Genomic DNA, 16,387 nt, shown 5'->3' with positions numbered 1-16,387 from the left:
CACACACACACACACACACACACACACACACACACACACACACACACACACACACACACACACACACTTTCTCCAGGACTCCAGATCTATGCTAGCATAATACAAAGTTGTTCTATGGAGCTACATAATTTACTTTGATAATTTACTTCCTGGCTAGCTGGAGTTTTGAATTTGATTGTAAATTCACGCCTTCATGCCTAACTGGATAATGGGGATTAATTCACCAGTGGAAGTATTATTACATTAAACATATTTCTTTTTCAATATGACAAGACAATTTCTCACTTGTGCTCATAAATGGAGCTTAAAGAGAGGCTCATGCCTGAACATAAAATAAATTACAAGGCCAGCAATCAGGTTATCTACCCACCATTCCAATTACATGCACATTCAGGTAACAAATTGATCCATTCAGTTGTGCTCAGCAGATATCAGCTGTCGGTGGTGGCAAATGCTATTCACTGGTCAGTGAACACTACTACTGTGCTGGGACACATTACCAGTCATTTCTAGTTATTTCCCTTGTAGCGAGCTGATGCTAATAGCCCTTCATAATTCCTGAACCGCCGATTAAAAGACATCACTCCTTCTATGAAACACATTTATCCGTGATCTTGTACGCTGATGCATATGCGTAAGCAACAATGACGTGTTAACTGGTTGACATATTTTCACTACTCTGAGGAAGGATTTGTTCTTGTTCCAATGAGAAGTTATCCTGATGAGGAGAAAAGCTGTTTTAAATGCAGTCACTACATCAAGGTCAGTTGTATTTTCCACAATGATGTAGATGTTTCCAATTTTATTGACAAGATTATACCAATACATCACATGTGTACATATTGTGTGCTTCTGGCTTAACAATTCATTGGAGAGAGCTGTTCTTGCCAGCTTCCTGTCAGATTTGACCCTCTTTGCTATCTGTCGTAAACCACAGATTTACTGGATAGTTACTTCTTAAGTGGTCTGCAAGTGTTTGGTTCTTGTGAAAATGTCAAAGGCCTCAGATGTCACATGTAATGTAATGCATCAGGTGTGTTACCTAGATAAGGATGGTACATTTTTCCAGGAGTGGTGCGTTTTCTGCGATAAATTGGTTCCTTTAAATAGTCTCTTCTGTCTCTCAGCTACTTCTGAAATTGACTTTCTCACGAGATTGCTACCTACTGTATGTCTCTCTTAAAACCCATGTGAAGCATTTATTCCTTTAAGTGTTCTCATGGGCCCCAGTATCTATGACGGCTATATGTTTATCCATGCCCGCTCCGCCTGAACTGACAGATGCTGTCTGTTAAGGAGAGGGAAAATGCAAACGATGGCTTTGGTTGCATCTAATGACAATCAACCACATCCATTTCAATCACCCATCGATTTACTGACATTTGTTTATAAGCAGGAAAATAATACAACTACATCGCCAAAACTCCCAAATAAGGAAAGACTGCCCAGGATTATTTTTGTCCTGTCATGTGATACAGAATACGCTCTATTTGCACCTTAATTGAAGATCATTCACTCACACACACACACACACACACACACACACACACACACACACACACACACACACACACACACACACACACACACACACACACACACACACACACACACACACACACACACACACACACACACACACACACACACCCTGCCACCTACACCACATGTACACCACTCGGTAGGTGTTGGATCCTTGGGACCACCTACCTCCACTGCAGTGATGAATAAAACAACAGCCACTTGGAGCTATAGGCGTGCGCGTGCGTGTGTGCGCGCGTGTGTGTGTGTGTGTGTGTGTGTGTGTGTGTGTGTGTGTGTGTGTGTGTGTGTGTGTGTGTGTGTGTGTGTGTGTGTGTGTGTGTGTGTGTGTGTGTGTGTGTGTGTGTGTGTGTGTGTGTGTGTGGGGAGCGCTTCTGCTGACGTGTTTTAAATGAACTCCTCTGGCTGGCAGTGTGGCTGTTTCAGGTCCTGCCTCATGTGAGTGCCTCAGCTCGCGATGGTGCATACATGATAACTTGAAACAGATTACCTGAAAGGAACCGGCAGCAGCAGCAGTCGATGATCACTGTCAAGAGAGAAATGCTCTTGTGATGCAATATCTTTGCATGGTGATCAGGCCATGTCAACACAATACTGTAAACACCATAAAAAAAAAAGTTCTTGCTTAATTAGCAGACGGAACACCTGCAGATTGTGGACTTTGGTGCTAAATTTAACACCTATTTTCTCTTTCTGTGATGGATGCCATTAAATTGGAAATGAGGTGAACTAATTTAGCTTACTCTGATCTCGCCAATGAGGCTTGTGCTACCAGCATAATCCTGACACAGAACAATTTGCGATCACATATGTATTTGAGGTATTAAGAGAAAGCGGTGATGAATAAATGAAGGATGAAGCCAAGTAAGACCTGAGACTCATCTTGTTGGCACTTGATTGACAACACTGAAATACAGAAATGAATATCGAATAGCCTTTAATTAAAGACAGCATAAATTAAAGCACCAAAGTGAATCTTCTGTCTTGGATCAGTTTCAATGGCTTTGTCATTCAATTCACTCTACATTCATTTATTACTTCTAATGCACAACAAGATTACAGTTTGCCACAGACGAATCAATTTTTAGTAAGGGTTTTTTCTATTTTTTTGCATTGACTCAAATAATTATTGCACATTTTAAAGTGACTTTTTAATTCTATTGATTTTACTACAGACGCTCCACCACATTCTACAGAACATTGTTACACAGTAATCACATCCGATCATACAGTTGCATTTTTGATTTTGCTTTCAGGAATTCTGTTTCATTTTCAGGGTATTAAATTCAATTCAATATTTAGAAAAATCACATTCTACAATACATTCTATTTCAAAGTAATTATGAAATTATTCTCTTTAAATTCGGTTAAAATTTAAATCCAGTTTGTGGAGGGCACACACTTTGTGAGGTAGATTTTGCATATTTGTTTTTATGAAGATCTCATGTCCTAAAGCAAATGATTTGTTTTATTAGCTTTCCCATACATATATTTAATTTCTGAAAACATGGGTTAATGTAATGACAAATTATCATATCCTGATACTCCACATTGACACCACACACTTTCACCTGCCATGCACATGTCATATTAGAATTAAGACTGATGCATTGTTTCTCACATGAACATTTATTACCGGCATATCCAACAATGCTATGAGCCTCACTCGACACTGAACACCATCTATGTGTCTGTTGTTTTCGTGAATACATCACCGTGTTTTTAACTTGCTTGTGTGACCCCTAGGATTGCCTATTGCTAATAGGTTTGTAGATGGAGGAGCTTTATTATGCTCTTTATGACTTTTTAACTGACTCACTGCTCACTGCTGGTAATGAGTGTGTGTGTGTGTGTGTGTGTGTGTGTGTGTGTGTGTGTGTGTGTGTGTGTGTGTGTGTGTGTGTGTGTGTGTGTGTGTGTGTGTGTGTGTGTGTGTGTGTGTGTGTGTGTGCGTGCGTGCGTGCGTGCGTGCGTGCGTGCGTGCGTGCGTGCGTGCGTGCGTGCGTGCGTGCGTGCGTGCGTGCGTGCGTGCGTGCGTGCGCTGAATATGAGCGCAGGTTTGTAACAGAAGGCATTCCATGGGGGTGGTAGTGTACTGAGGAGAGGCCTTCAGGGAAAGAGAGGGCTGGAGAGATACAGGGAGAGGCTGAGAGAGTGCGGTGGAGGAATAGTAAAGACGGAAGAGAGAAAGCGTGTTTCATCAGAAAGAGAGATAAGCAGAGGGGCAAAAGCAGTGAGAGAGGGGGAGATAGTGATGTGGGGGGTGGGAGGGGGGGTTGAGGACATGAGCAGTGGTGCTTACTTTGCTGTGTGGGCAGATAGACTGATAATAATGAAGAACAAATTAGCAAGACGCAGTTAATAAAAGAGAAACAAATAGATAACACACACACACACACACACACACACACACACACACACACACACACACACACACACACACACACACACACACACACACACACACACACACACACACACACACACACACACACACACACACACACACACACACACACACACACACACACACACAGAGCTTTGTCTTTTTTACCTTTAAGAGGGCACTCACCTCTCATTGTATACAATCTGAAGTTAACCAAGAATGACCAAGACCAAGAACTAGAATGTAAACCTCCTCTAACAGTGCAAGCATTTGTGACTGGCGTTGCTTTTCCTTCTGCGCCCTCTTTCTTTCACCTGGCCATCTCAGCCCTGTAACTAAGGACAATCATCACAACTTGCCAGCTTATCCAATTACTCTTTTATATGATTGGGGCCTTGTGCTTCAGGATTCTGTCAGCAAAGACAATATAAGTTTGTTTGGGGTCTTTCGTGTCTGGATTTTGCATGGTTCTCTTTCCTTCTAAGTGAGTCGAAAACTGCATTTTTGAGGCAATTGGTGACTCAAAACTAAGTGTAATTAAAGCTGCAAACAGCCTTGGTCAGGACCTTGCACTCTAGCCCACACTCTGGCCTGTCAGGATCAGCCGAATCATAGCCTCTGGCTCATTTGAATATTGATAGAATATACATTTTGAATGTTTTAAGACACTTTTATTTTGAAGGACTTTGGATCTTTTGTTTTGAAAGCCAGCTCTAATCCAGCTCACACGTCTGTCAATTTCTAGGGTTTTATGTCATTTTTAATACACAAGTACTTATATTTTAAAGCAGTTTGGGCCTTTTATTTTGAAATCTAGCTCAGCACTAATCTAGCAAAATTGTAAATATCCATTTATGAGGTTTTAGGTGTCATTTTTAATAAACAAGAACTTTTATTTTGAGGAATAAGTTTGGTGCTTTCATTTTGAAAATCAGAACATGCAGGTTGACTGGTCAGTCTGTCCACATCGACACACTACTGGGTGTGAATACACAACACTTCTATACCAAGTTGCAGGTGATTACATTAGTTTTAGACGTTTCCCTGCTCAAACACACCTGAGTTATCATGATGAGGCTCTGCAGAAAGCTTGATAATGAGCCACTAATTGCTGCCAGCTGTGTTGACGTGAGGACACGTTGAAAACGTGCAGGGCTGTGGCCCTCGAGGTCCAGGATTGGCCACCCCTGCTTTAGATGCAACCGGAGACACAGATTTTTTTCCAGATCTCCATTGTGCCCAGAGTTTCCAAGAATCATCGTTTGTGGTGAGTTGTTGCTGCGTTTTTGTGTAAGTTGAATTTTTACTTATGACATGTTTCACCAGTCTTGATGAGTGTTCCAAATTGGGGGAATTTTTGAACATCTTTACCAGGTCAAAATTTGGTTCATTTATGCCTCATGAAAAAAAAAGAAGAAATAAAAATAAACACTACAAATACAATAGGGTCTTTCCCCTCGGATGATTATTGTTTCACAATATACCAAACATCTCTTTGCGTATATGAATGGACCTTCCATGTTGAATATTTGTTCTTCAACAGACTCATTGTTGAGCTGAAAACACTTGGATATGTCTTTCTCTTTTACTGTAATGTAAAAACACTCTTAGATTTCAATATTGACACCACAGATGTCTTCAGAACAGTGTTTCTGAGAAGCGGTTTCTTCACATAAAGCTGGAACACAATGGCAGCACACATCGCATTTTCTTCTACTAATTACACACTGAGTCATTACAGCTGTTATTCTTTTTCCAGCTTTGTTGCACCTTTGAAAGCGACTTTTCCACATTTGCCAGTTCGCTCACATCAATGCTGAACATTTTTTTGTGGTGGGGAATTTTAGATGTTTCCCAGCAGCCTGTGGCAAGCATCCATCACATTGCAGTATATACAGTCACCGGCTTGTGGCATTGTTCACAGGTGGACTATTGTTTGTTGTTTTGCTTGGAAGAAACAAAACAGTTGCTCCTCCTATACAAACTGCAACTGGAAGACTATTACCACTCAATTGATCTCAATGTCACTATTGAAATTAAATCAATACTGTACAACAATTAGGACTTGAATTATTTTTCATTTGTTACTTAATAGTTAGAGCAATTTGTCATCCATTTCCAATGTTTTCCATTGCACATATCAAGGTTTTGATAATACTGGGCTTATTGAAAAATCACATCCACATTTGATTGTATTTGTATATGCTCATTGCTGCATGCACTTGAATGACTACTTTAATTCTTTGACCGATATTCATGTGTTTGATTACACTTTTAGATGCTGTGGTGGTATGTACATCCAGTAAAACTGTTTGCACACGTGCCCCAACAAAGGAGCATGTCCATGATAGTATCACCAAGGTTGGGAAAGATGGCTCTTTAGCTGCTGAATAGCATGGATAATGATGAACAAATTCTGTGCAAAGGGCAAAGGAGGTCAGGGGGATTTTGAGCAAAAACGCATGCGAGGATGCAGAATTGGTGAGATAAGATGAAGGAATCAGCAGAGGAGGGAAGTGGGTGGGGATGAAAGGAGAAAATGGAAAGATAGGGCATGAGAGGATAGAAGTGCCAGGGGATAGCAGGTGAGGATTAAAAAAAAACAAAAAACATTTGTGAGAAAGCAGAGAAAAGTCTGTGATGGAAGGATAAAGAGGAGGAGAGAACAAGAGAGAAAGACAGAAGTGGGGAGAAGTGTGATTGAGAAGAAAGGTGGGGAGGGCAAGAGGCAAAGGTGTGGGGAGTTCAGAAGTTTCAGAGCTGTAACTAGTAATTGAGTAAAAGATGGGATGTGATAGCACAGGGCTGAGGGCGCCACAGGAGGAATGCAAATGCCTTTTGATACATGGATATGCTTGATACATGGAGTTTGCAGAAGAAGGAGCGCACTAGTGGGGAGATCATGGCAAATCCATCCTTCACTGGAAAATAATATGACGTTTAGGATGTGTACAAATCTGCAGCATCTTACCGGTGCTTCAGGCAAAATCCTTCCAAGTGTTCAGCATTAATCAGGAGAGTCAGCCTAAAGACTCAAGATGTTTAAAAAGACTTGGAAGGATTTAAGGGTTGAATACCCATATGCTTTTCATGTTTAAAGTTTTAACAGAGTCATAGAGTGGGATTGTTTTAATTTAAAAAATATTTTTTTTACACGTTTTTCTCCTCTTTTGGTTTGCATGTTCGCATTTGCATTTTTTAAACTCCCATGCTTTATATATTGCTTAAAAAAAAATCAATGACGTGATGTTATTAAAATAATTTCAAGTGTATTTATTGTCGAAGACCTCTCCATTGATTTAAACTGGCAATGAACAAAACAACAGTATTGCATACATTACTGAAAATGAGTGCCTGAACACAGGAACTAGTTACTTCTTTGAACATTTCAACAAAATGTATTTACGTTGGAAAGTCCCTCATGCATGACTGTTGCGTTCTTCAATAATACCTGTCATCATAGTTTGCACATAACTGAGTTTATGCGTATATGCATACATATCTCACTGCAACAAATATTAAATGTTTCGTGTGTTTGATTTTCATTGCTTTTATAATAGCCTTTTGCTATTGGTTATGAATGTGACGCTGCGAATACCTGACCCTCGCATGCTGAATGTTCGCACCACCACACGCAATTTCACAGCAGAGAACAGCTTCAAGGTTCTGCGTGATGATTTCTTTGTGTGCGTTTCACAATGTAAAGTAAATATAAATCTGGCTCGGTCTTTGCAAAGAACACATCAACTGCATTTTAAAGCAGTTGTCGTTTGAGAGCCAGGGAAAATAACAAGAAAAGCCATGTGCTCATTAGTAGTGTGTGATTAGGTCAAAAATGATCAAACTTCCAAAAAATTAGGATTGGGTTGTGAAGCATCAACTTAATAGTTTTATTTCACAAAATGAACCGCAGTGGTCAAATCACTCAAAGTGTGTAAAATTATCTTTAATTGGGATTCCATTTAGGTTAATTATGAATGAGTCCTCCGGTGCCAGCAGACAGTGGACAAACCATACTCTTAATTTGGATAAGGTTTCTCTTTAGTCCAGCAGTTATTATGGATTTTAGACGGACTAATGCTACAAAGGATGCCTACAATCTGCAACCTCACAAGTGACTCATACGAGCTCCACTTTTAAAGCGATTTCGACATCACCTTTTTCATTTAATGACTCAATGTTCTTTTCTCATTTTCTAACGTGTACGCATGTCTTCAGGATATGCAGGTATTTGTAAGTCAGGGCAGGTTTACTTAAACTGAATGTCATGTAGGGCATTACACTGAACAAGAGAAGTGGGAAGAGGGACAGGATGAGTGCCCAGAGTGGCGCCAGAGTGATGCTTAGGACAGAACGATGAACAAAGAGTGAAGGGAGTGAGGAGATGAGGCTCGAGGAGGAGCTACAGATGAGGGAGGTGTAGGTGAATAAGGAGTGGAAGCGAGAGATGGATAGAAAACTGGTGAAAAGAGAATGAGGGCATGGCAAAGCTATGAAGGGAAGGTAGCAGACAATGAATAGGTGACACAGAACTAATGATGGAGAACATCAGCTGTGGTGAGGTGGCCATTTTAGGGAGCATGAGCAGAGGCAGAATTAAAAAAGAAATACAGAGTGTGAGAGGTATGAAAGGATAAAAGTTTAAGACAGCATTGCTATTTGGTGTCAACATAAAGCTGGGATTTTAACTGGGATGTGTTGTTATGAAGGAAACTGTGAAGGAGCTGTGAAATATATCATTGTAGAGTTGCTGTCAAGTGCATAAGCACGTACGCCCAATATACATCTTGGGTCACCGAGAAAGTACATTGCTATCACTCTAATTATCATTTACTTATAAGTTGGCTTAGACTAAGAGACACTTCAAGATCTGGCGTGCAGCCACCAGTTGTACTGCTTTATCCCAGGACCTAGGCAAGTCTGGCCAGACGGGTGCTGAGTCAGCTGTGGTTTTTGGAATGAGCTGAACCTAGCCAAAGTAGTCAAGATCTGACGTGAAGGAGGAACACAAAAAATGGAAGTGTTGCTGTCAGCTGTCCATCCTGTTCTTAACGTTCCCATTTGCTCACTCAGGGAATGGATCTCAATGCGATTGAGACAGATCGGTTATTTCCACATTGTGTTCAGCTTGGAGGCTAATGAATGGAGACAAAAAAAAACAAATCCTCCACCTCCTCAAAGTATGTTCATTTGTGTTGGAGGAAGTTAAGCCCTGGGAATCTACAGTAGGTCTTTACAAAGTAGGAACGTGGCCGGATAAATTCTGTCAACAATTAGGCCGGGTGAAAAGGTGAGGAAGCCAGGGACACATGGCTAAGGTAGCATTGACCTTGGCACATCTTTGTGTGACAGTGTGACAAAAGACTGTGATGCTGCTGAAGTATGACTGCACATTCTCCACACTGCTTCACGTCTTTAACCATAGAGCAAAATAATTGACACGCATATAATGAAAGAAGTGAAGGAGGATTGAAAGATGGGGGAGAACCACATCACCGCACTGGGAGTAATGCTATAATCACTAGTCTTTCTCACACATGCACACTGCTTTGTGATTTATTGGTAAATTATAAATATATTCATATTAGAATTGGCACAAGTGAGAACAGCTACCTTCATCCAGATCCACGTTAAAGTAATAGGATTTCAAGTACACATAAAAAAAAAAAAAAAAAAAAACATAGGCAAGACATTATCATACAATGGTTACCCAATAGTGCCATCTCCTGAATGACATGTATTAACATAAATTCCATTCAAAAGACCAACATATATTCTCAATTGAATCAGTGAAGAAACATTCTACTATTGGAGAAGGCCAGTAACATTCATATCAAAGCTTGTTATTATGGTCACAATCTGTTGTTGTTGTGAACTGTTTCACTGACATGACATTATAACATCTTGAATATGTAAGACTAAACATCACTCTTATAGATTTGAGATCCAATTACCTTCATATCACTCCAGCATATATAACGTTGAGCCAGCAAAGGTAAACATATGGCATATTATATGCTTTTAGTAATATAATTCTGTGTGCTGTGTTGAGGTACTTACAAACCTATTTGGTGGTATTTTAACCAGCTGGTTTTACAATCTAACAGTGGCATGAAACCCTCTGTTGCATATACCAGCAAACATCTGCTGTGAGATGTGGTGATTATGACTTAAGTCACTTCCTGTCTTTGGTTTTTCTGTGACATGAGCTGCATTTAGTCTTCAAACTTCAATCACAGTCTGCAGAGAAACTTTTGTTCTTGAGTGCTCGCTGGGATTTGAGTATCTGTTCACACATCTGAATGGCGCTAATAGGATTGTAATTATAACGAAAATAAGTGTGAACACACCTTGTAATACTGCATTATGTAATAATAACAGTGATATAATAACTCGGCAAAGTGCGATAACTTCTCCCTTCGTTATATAATAACACCCACACTTTGTAATGGACTGAATGCAATATATAAGTTTCTCATATTTTTACGGCAGTTATTACAAAATGCCATCCCAGTTTTCCATTTTTATGAAAGTGTAATCATGTCTTGCATGACGGAATAAACTTTCCATAAAAATGATTATATTGATTCACACAAATCAAGCAAAGGACATGTACCATATGGTAGTGATCAACCGCACATCTGATAATCAAGAGAGTTATTAAGCCTTCTTCAAGTATTTCAATTTCACACAGAAATTGTAAGATGTATATACATCTGTGTCAAACTATGATAACATGAAGCAATTCAAACGACCTTGTCATAGTCGTTTGAATTGTGACCAATTCAAGAGTGGTGTTGTGAATCAAATCACCGTATAATCTATTGGTTTCCATGGTGACAACTGCGGCATTGGCGAAGGTATGGAGTCTCCCAAATGCTCGTTCTAGATTTTTTTTTTTTTTTTTTTTTTTTTACCAAATGGCCGTTCTATATTTTTCTTATGTATTCTATTTTGTATCAGGTTAGAGGTTGATAAGTGTAATGTAGTGTAAAGACCTAACTATTACGAGTCTTGCAGTTTCTTGGTTTTGTCAACAGTTCTATTAATGCTGTTGTCCTATAATACAATTACAGACATATTTAAACAAAAACAAAAAACAAATTGCTCCTCTAAACCAAGCCAAACGTTCTCGACACTGTGGGTACAAGAGCCCGATGTGAGTCCACATGATGGATTTTTACGTTGTTTTTGTATTTATCCTTATCATACTCCACTGGTCCTCCCTGCTCCTCTGTGACCATTCATTTTTTTGTCCTCCTCTTTTCTCTTTTACACACACACACACACACACACACACACACACACACACACACACACACACACACACACACACACACACACACACACACACACACACACACACACACACAAAAACGTGCACACTAATTCTATGTTGTCCTCCCAAGTATCAAAATGCACTTGCTTCCAGCTCTCGCATCACTGCTGTAAATAACAGCCTGTTTGTGTGTTATTGTATCTGTGTGTGTGTGTGTGTGTGTGTGTTCTAATGTCTTGACACTGCAGGACGATAACCTCCCCCGTTCATCACCATCATCACTCAGCGCCACCACCACCTTGCTTTCATCATCGCATAGGGGCGGCCATACTTGGGTCCAGCCTCGACACAAGTCAGCAATACATCATCTGTTTGTATCGCGCGCGCGTGCGTGCGTGCGTGTGTTCCCTCACAGTCATTATCCCTGTCAGTCTGTCAGTGTTGCTGTCACATTACTGTCATCAGCGGCAGCTTCCACAACAGGTGTGCAAGTTTGTCTGAGAGACAAAGTGAACGGATCTCACATAGTATCTCAGAAATCTTCCGCGCACTGTTTAGAGTCATGTTTATGAGAAAGAGAGGAAGATATGTCGGGAGAGGGAGAATGAGGGAGGATTCTAACAATGGGAAGGAGCTTGAGTGAAGCGAGGGGAAAGCCAGAATGCAGGTGGAGGCTGTGTCTCAGATGGAGAGATTTGACATGTCTCATCCCTGTTTTACTGTAAAAGAAAACAATTCTAAACTCTCTGGCCAAATGATAAAAAGCAGGTTCTGTGTTCACAACCTCACAGATACATCCATGTCCTATGTTCAACTATGACCTCTTTTAACCTTAATTTCATGCTACAAGGGGATAGGGAAAACCCTTTTCTTCTGTCAATCTCACACCAGTTTTAAATCATTATCTCGATGACTAGGATAACTAGATGTGTGAACACATTGACTCTACATTGAGTGTCATTCCATCCTAATTTGTTCATTTAATGAGGAATTTGCGCTGTTTTGTACATTGAACATTTTGCCTTTGCTTTTATCTCTGTTTATATAATCATTTGCATGACTGAGCTTTATAACGTAGTTCCCACATTAAAGTTTGAGATTTGAAACAAATATAGCCTCATTCCCACTTTGAAACTACCTTTGCTGGATTTTGTGATCAATATGTTTTAATATTTAGAAGCAAAGTTGATGTGAATCATTGCAAGCAGGATACAATATTAGTCAATATGGACTATGATTTATATTTGCAGCATAAATCATTTTGATTGTTTGGTGTTGATGTCTCAAATTGAAATGTAATCCACTGAAATATACAGCTGTGGTTCCCACATCATGAACTCTGCTGAATTCAGTAAACCAAAACTTAAATCTCACGGAAAACATTGTATTACAATGAATCAACTATTGGACGGATTTTCCAAACTTTATCTTATTATTTTATGGTATTTAGACTTAGATGGTTGTTTGGAACATGATGTTTCATATAATTTGATCTTTTGCATTAATCACATAGTGTGAAAACAATGGCTAATGTAATGTAGTGTTGTCACTTCTTCAAAAATATGAAGGACAAAAAAGATTTGTTATATTTTGGAAGTGGACAAATTGTTAGAAATTCCTGAAATACTGACTTTGCTTTGAATGCAATGAAACATTGCAGAAGAAAATTATCTGTGCAGTTTTATTAGTTATTTGTAATGATGGCACTTCCCCAGCCTTACTTTTATTTTACCTCCAGCCTTCCCCATCAATCCCATAGGGGTTATTTGGCAGTAAGTAGATAAACACATTATTAAATGCCTCTCTTTACTTGTGTAAACAACCAATGATATGAATGGCAAACACTTGACCATCATCTAATCAATACCCCCCCCACCCCCCGACTGAACTATTTGGGTTTTCTACATTTGGATTTTACATTTATTCACATTGACTGCAGCTGTCATGAATGGGACGGATAGCAAAACAGTGGATGATGTAGGGCTCTTGTATGTATGTGATTGCGTGCGTGTGCCTGCCCTTGGGGCATCTATGTAAAGGGAGATTCACTGCTTTTATTTCCTGGTTGATTTATGTTTTGACATGTGCGCTCACGATCACATTACTGGAAAGGAAGAAGAGCCAGGGTTCTGTTGGTTGCTTGAGTCTGTGCCTGTAAATCAGCATGCAGGAATGCTGTTGTTCTCAAATAACTGACGGAGAGGAACACATAATCAGCCATCTTCCTTTCATTTCTCCTGCCTTTTAAACATGTTCTGCTCAAATATACACATGAATTTTATTGGAAAAAATGTGGAAAGCTGAAATCACATTTTTTTTTTTGATATCAGTATTCAAATGGTATATGTGAAGTCGGAAGACTCAAGGTATATTTTTTGTTTCGTTAAAGCAACAACCACTATAGTAACAAGTCGAGCTACAGAGGTACATAAATTACCTTCACAACCTTAACTTTAACTACTGCAACAATGTTAATGCGCATGGTAATAAATGTAATTAATTTAAATTGTTTTTGACTGAAACTCACTCAATATTTGGCTTCAAATTTTACATCAGTATAAAGTCAAATTCAAAAGTAAATCTTCTCAACCAGCAGCAATATTAAATAAATAAATTACTCAGCAGGTGCTGCATCTCTCAGCACCTGCTGAAGATAATCATGGGGTAATGACAAAAGGGATGAGAAGAGTAAAAAGTGACTGAATGGAAAAATGTAGCTTAATTTCATTATACTTCCCTGCCTGTTGAGGTCAGTTGATTAAAACAAATAAGTAAATAAGTAAAAAAAACATGGGCTGCTGTTTCAAAAGGTATTAACAAAAAAATTAATAAACGCATATAAAGCAACAGACTACATAAGGAGTGGTGTGCAGTTCTGTGGAGCTTGAAACGTATGTCTTGGAGAATGTTGCTATGGCAACATATTTGTGGAGCCATTATTAAAGGAGCCATTATGTGTGTGCTGCTCTTTATGAATAAAAGAGACAAATACAACTTTTTAAAAGCAGTGTTATGTTGCACTGGTCCCATTGAACCAATGAAATATTTCAATGAAAAACATGAAAGGAAAAACACATGTCAAATAACACTAACATGTTTTTTTTATTTATCACCAAACTTTTCAAAGTGTCTAAAAATGTTTTGGTTTTTTTAAACAGTAAATGATTTAGGGAGGGAGATGTCCTCCCTAATTTTTTTCTTGTTTTTAACAGCCAAGGGCCTCACTTTTTAGGGTCCTCTTATCTCCTTGTGCATTTGTCCTCTGGACATAAAACCAAGCACTATCCTCTTGTGTCACAGAGCTCGTTTAAGATGTGTACAAATCCTTTCCCATCAGTGTCATCTTCAAACTGATTGAACCACCATTCATAATTTATTTCTAATGGAATACTTAATGGGTTTTTGTGTTTCACTCTTTATTGCTTTGTGCAGGACTGTTTGTCTCACCTCATCTATACTGCATGGTTATAAAAACAACCAAAACTCAATCAGAGGGAAGGTATTTAGAGTTTTCGAATGCAAAGAAATCAAATTATTGAAGTATTAATTTTTAATTAGGCTTTTTGGTGAACAGATAGTTAACGCTTTTGTTTCTGACTGCCTGTAATTTGCTTTTTGTTTTTTTACCATGTGAAAGTTGTGCTGAGATCTTTCACGAGGTAAATATCAACAACACTTTATCCAAAAAGCAGAAGAAGACTGAAGTTTAAAATATGAAAGCTGGCCTTGGATCATTCTCCTTGAGTGAAACGCATTGTTTTGAGGATAGATGTGTGAAAAAAGGAACTTGTGAGCCAATTCTCCAAATTGTTTAATTTACTGGTCTCACAGCTGACGGACAGATAATTTCATCACATTTGCACCCAACTATTCAATGCAATTACGGTTTCTTAAATGGATTTCAACATGAAAAAAATACACAATAAATGAATACATGTTAGCTTAATTCAATAACATACCATTTATAATTAATCCAGAATTTCTTGTCAGAAACAGCATCACAATTAACCTCTATCATATTTGCTAACCCTATTTTAGGGCATTAGATTGTAGTTATCTAAAGTAATGTAACCTCCTCAGAGTGAATATGTTTAAACAAGAAGGCAGATTTATCTGACAAATCACCAGAAAGTAAGTAAATGAACATAAGCTATATATGATTTTCAGAATCATTCCCCAACAGTGCTGAAGTTTGCACAAGCAGAAAAAAAGCAGAAAAGAACATTTTCCTCAATAGATTTGGCCTTTGGGATTCAGACTGCAACCTTTGTGGTATTTACAAACTATAGAAGGGCAATTATAGCAACAGGCTCCGCATGTGGAACAAAATAGCCTTTAGCCAATATAGCCTGCCAGGTTGTTAATATGATTCGCTACCTGACTTGATACACATGCACATGCATCATATTACAATACAAGGCCTATTTTCTGGTCGGTAAAATGCATTTAGCAGTGCTTCACTGCACTGTCTTGCACAATTAGCATCCCAGTAGATTGAGGGGATAAAAGGGGCATGGTTGACACTAAAAGGGAAAAAAGGAATGAAAAGATAACATATGGTTAATTGCGTGTGACAGACCAAAGGAAAGACCAAATGTCTACCAGCCAGTCAAAACCCCATGTTGCCTCGTTCTTCTGTCTCGGTAGTGCTGCATTTATTTTTATGACTAATTTAGTATTGACTAGTGGGAACTTTATCTGCCGCTATGGATACTTACACACATAAGTCCTTCCTTCTTGCACTTCCCTTTGTGAAACAACTGTTTTGGTTGAGTCAGTGCTTTCTGCTCGAGCAGCATTTGACCTCAGTCTAATACTCCTTCACATCCAATCTCTCTCAAGGAGGAGCCGAATGTATGCACTTTATATCTACATTTCTATATTGTTGTATTTGTGTGGCATGCATATATTTTTATGTTTTGTGATGAGGTGTAGGACAGTTGAATTTCCCTTCTGGGGTTAATGAAGTGGTATCTCACCTTATCGAATCTCATCTTATCTAGTCGTTATTTCATGCACATTAGAATAAAGAAACTGGTCTTTTATGCAGCTTCATCATGCACATATTCTGCAGAATACCCATTTCATGTTGTATCTTATGAAGACTAAAAAGCAGAACTTTTCTCCACTGAGAGGAATCAACTAAGGGTTTGGGCGATTGGCTAAGATACCTGCTGGTT

The 16,387-nt window shown here is 38.9% G+C and overlaps 1 protein-coding gene across 1 annotated transcript in view; it reads left to right on the top strand.

Annotated features, from left to right (window-relative positions):
• Positions 1–16,387, top strand: part of grid2 (glutamate receptor, ionotropic, delta 2) — a gene marked incomplete at both ends in the record, with an annotated part of 484,572 nt that overhangs the window by 72,015 nt on the left and 396,170 nt on the right. The gene's annotated exons all lie outside the window — the stretch shown is intronic.

This window comes from Blennius ocellaris (genome assembly GCF_963422515.1).
Source record: "Blennius ocellaris genome assembly, chromosome: 7".
Lineage (NCBI taxonomy): Eukaryota > Metazoa > Chordata > Actinopteri > Blenniiformes > Blenniidae > Blennius > Blennius ocellaris.
This window is presented reverse-complemented; position numbering and strand designations above follow the sequence as displayed.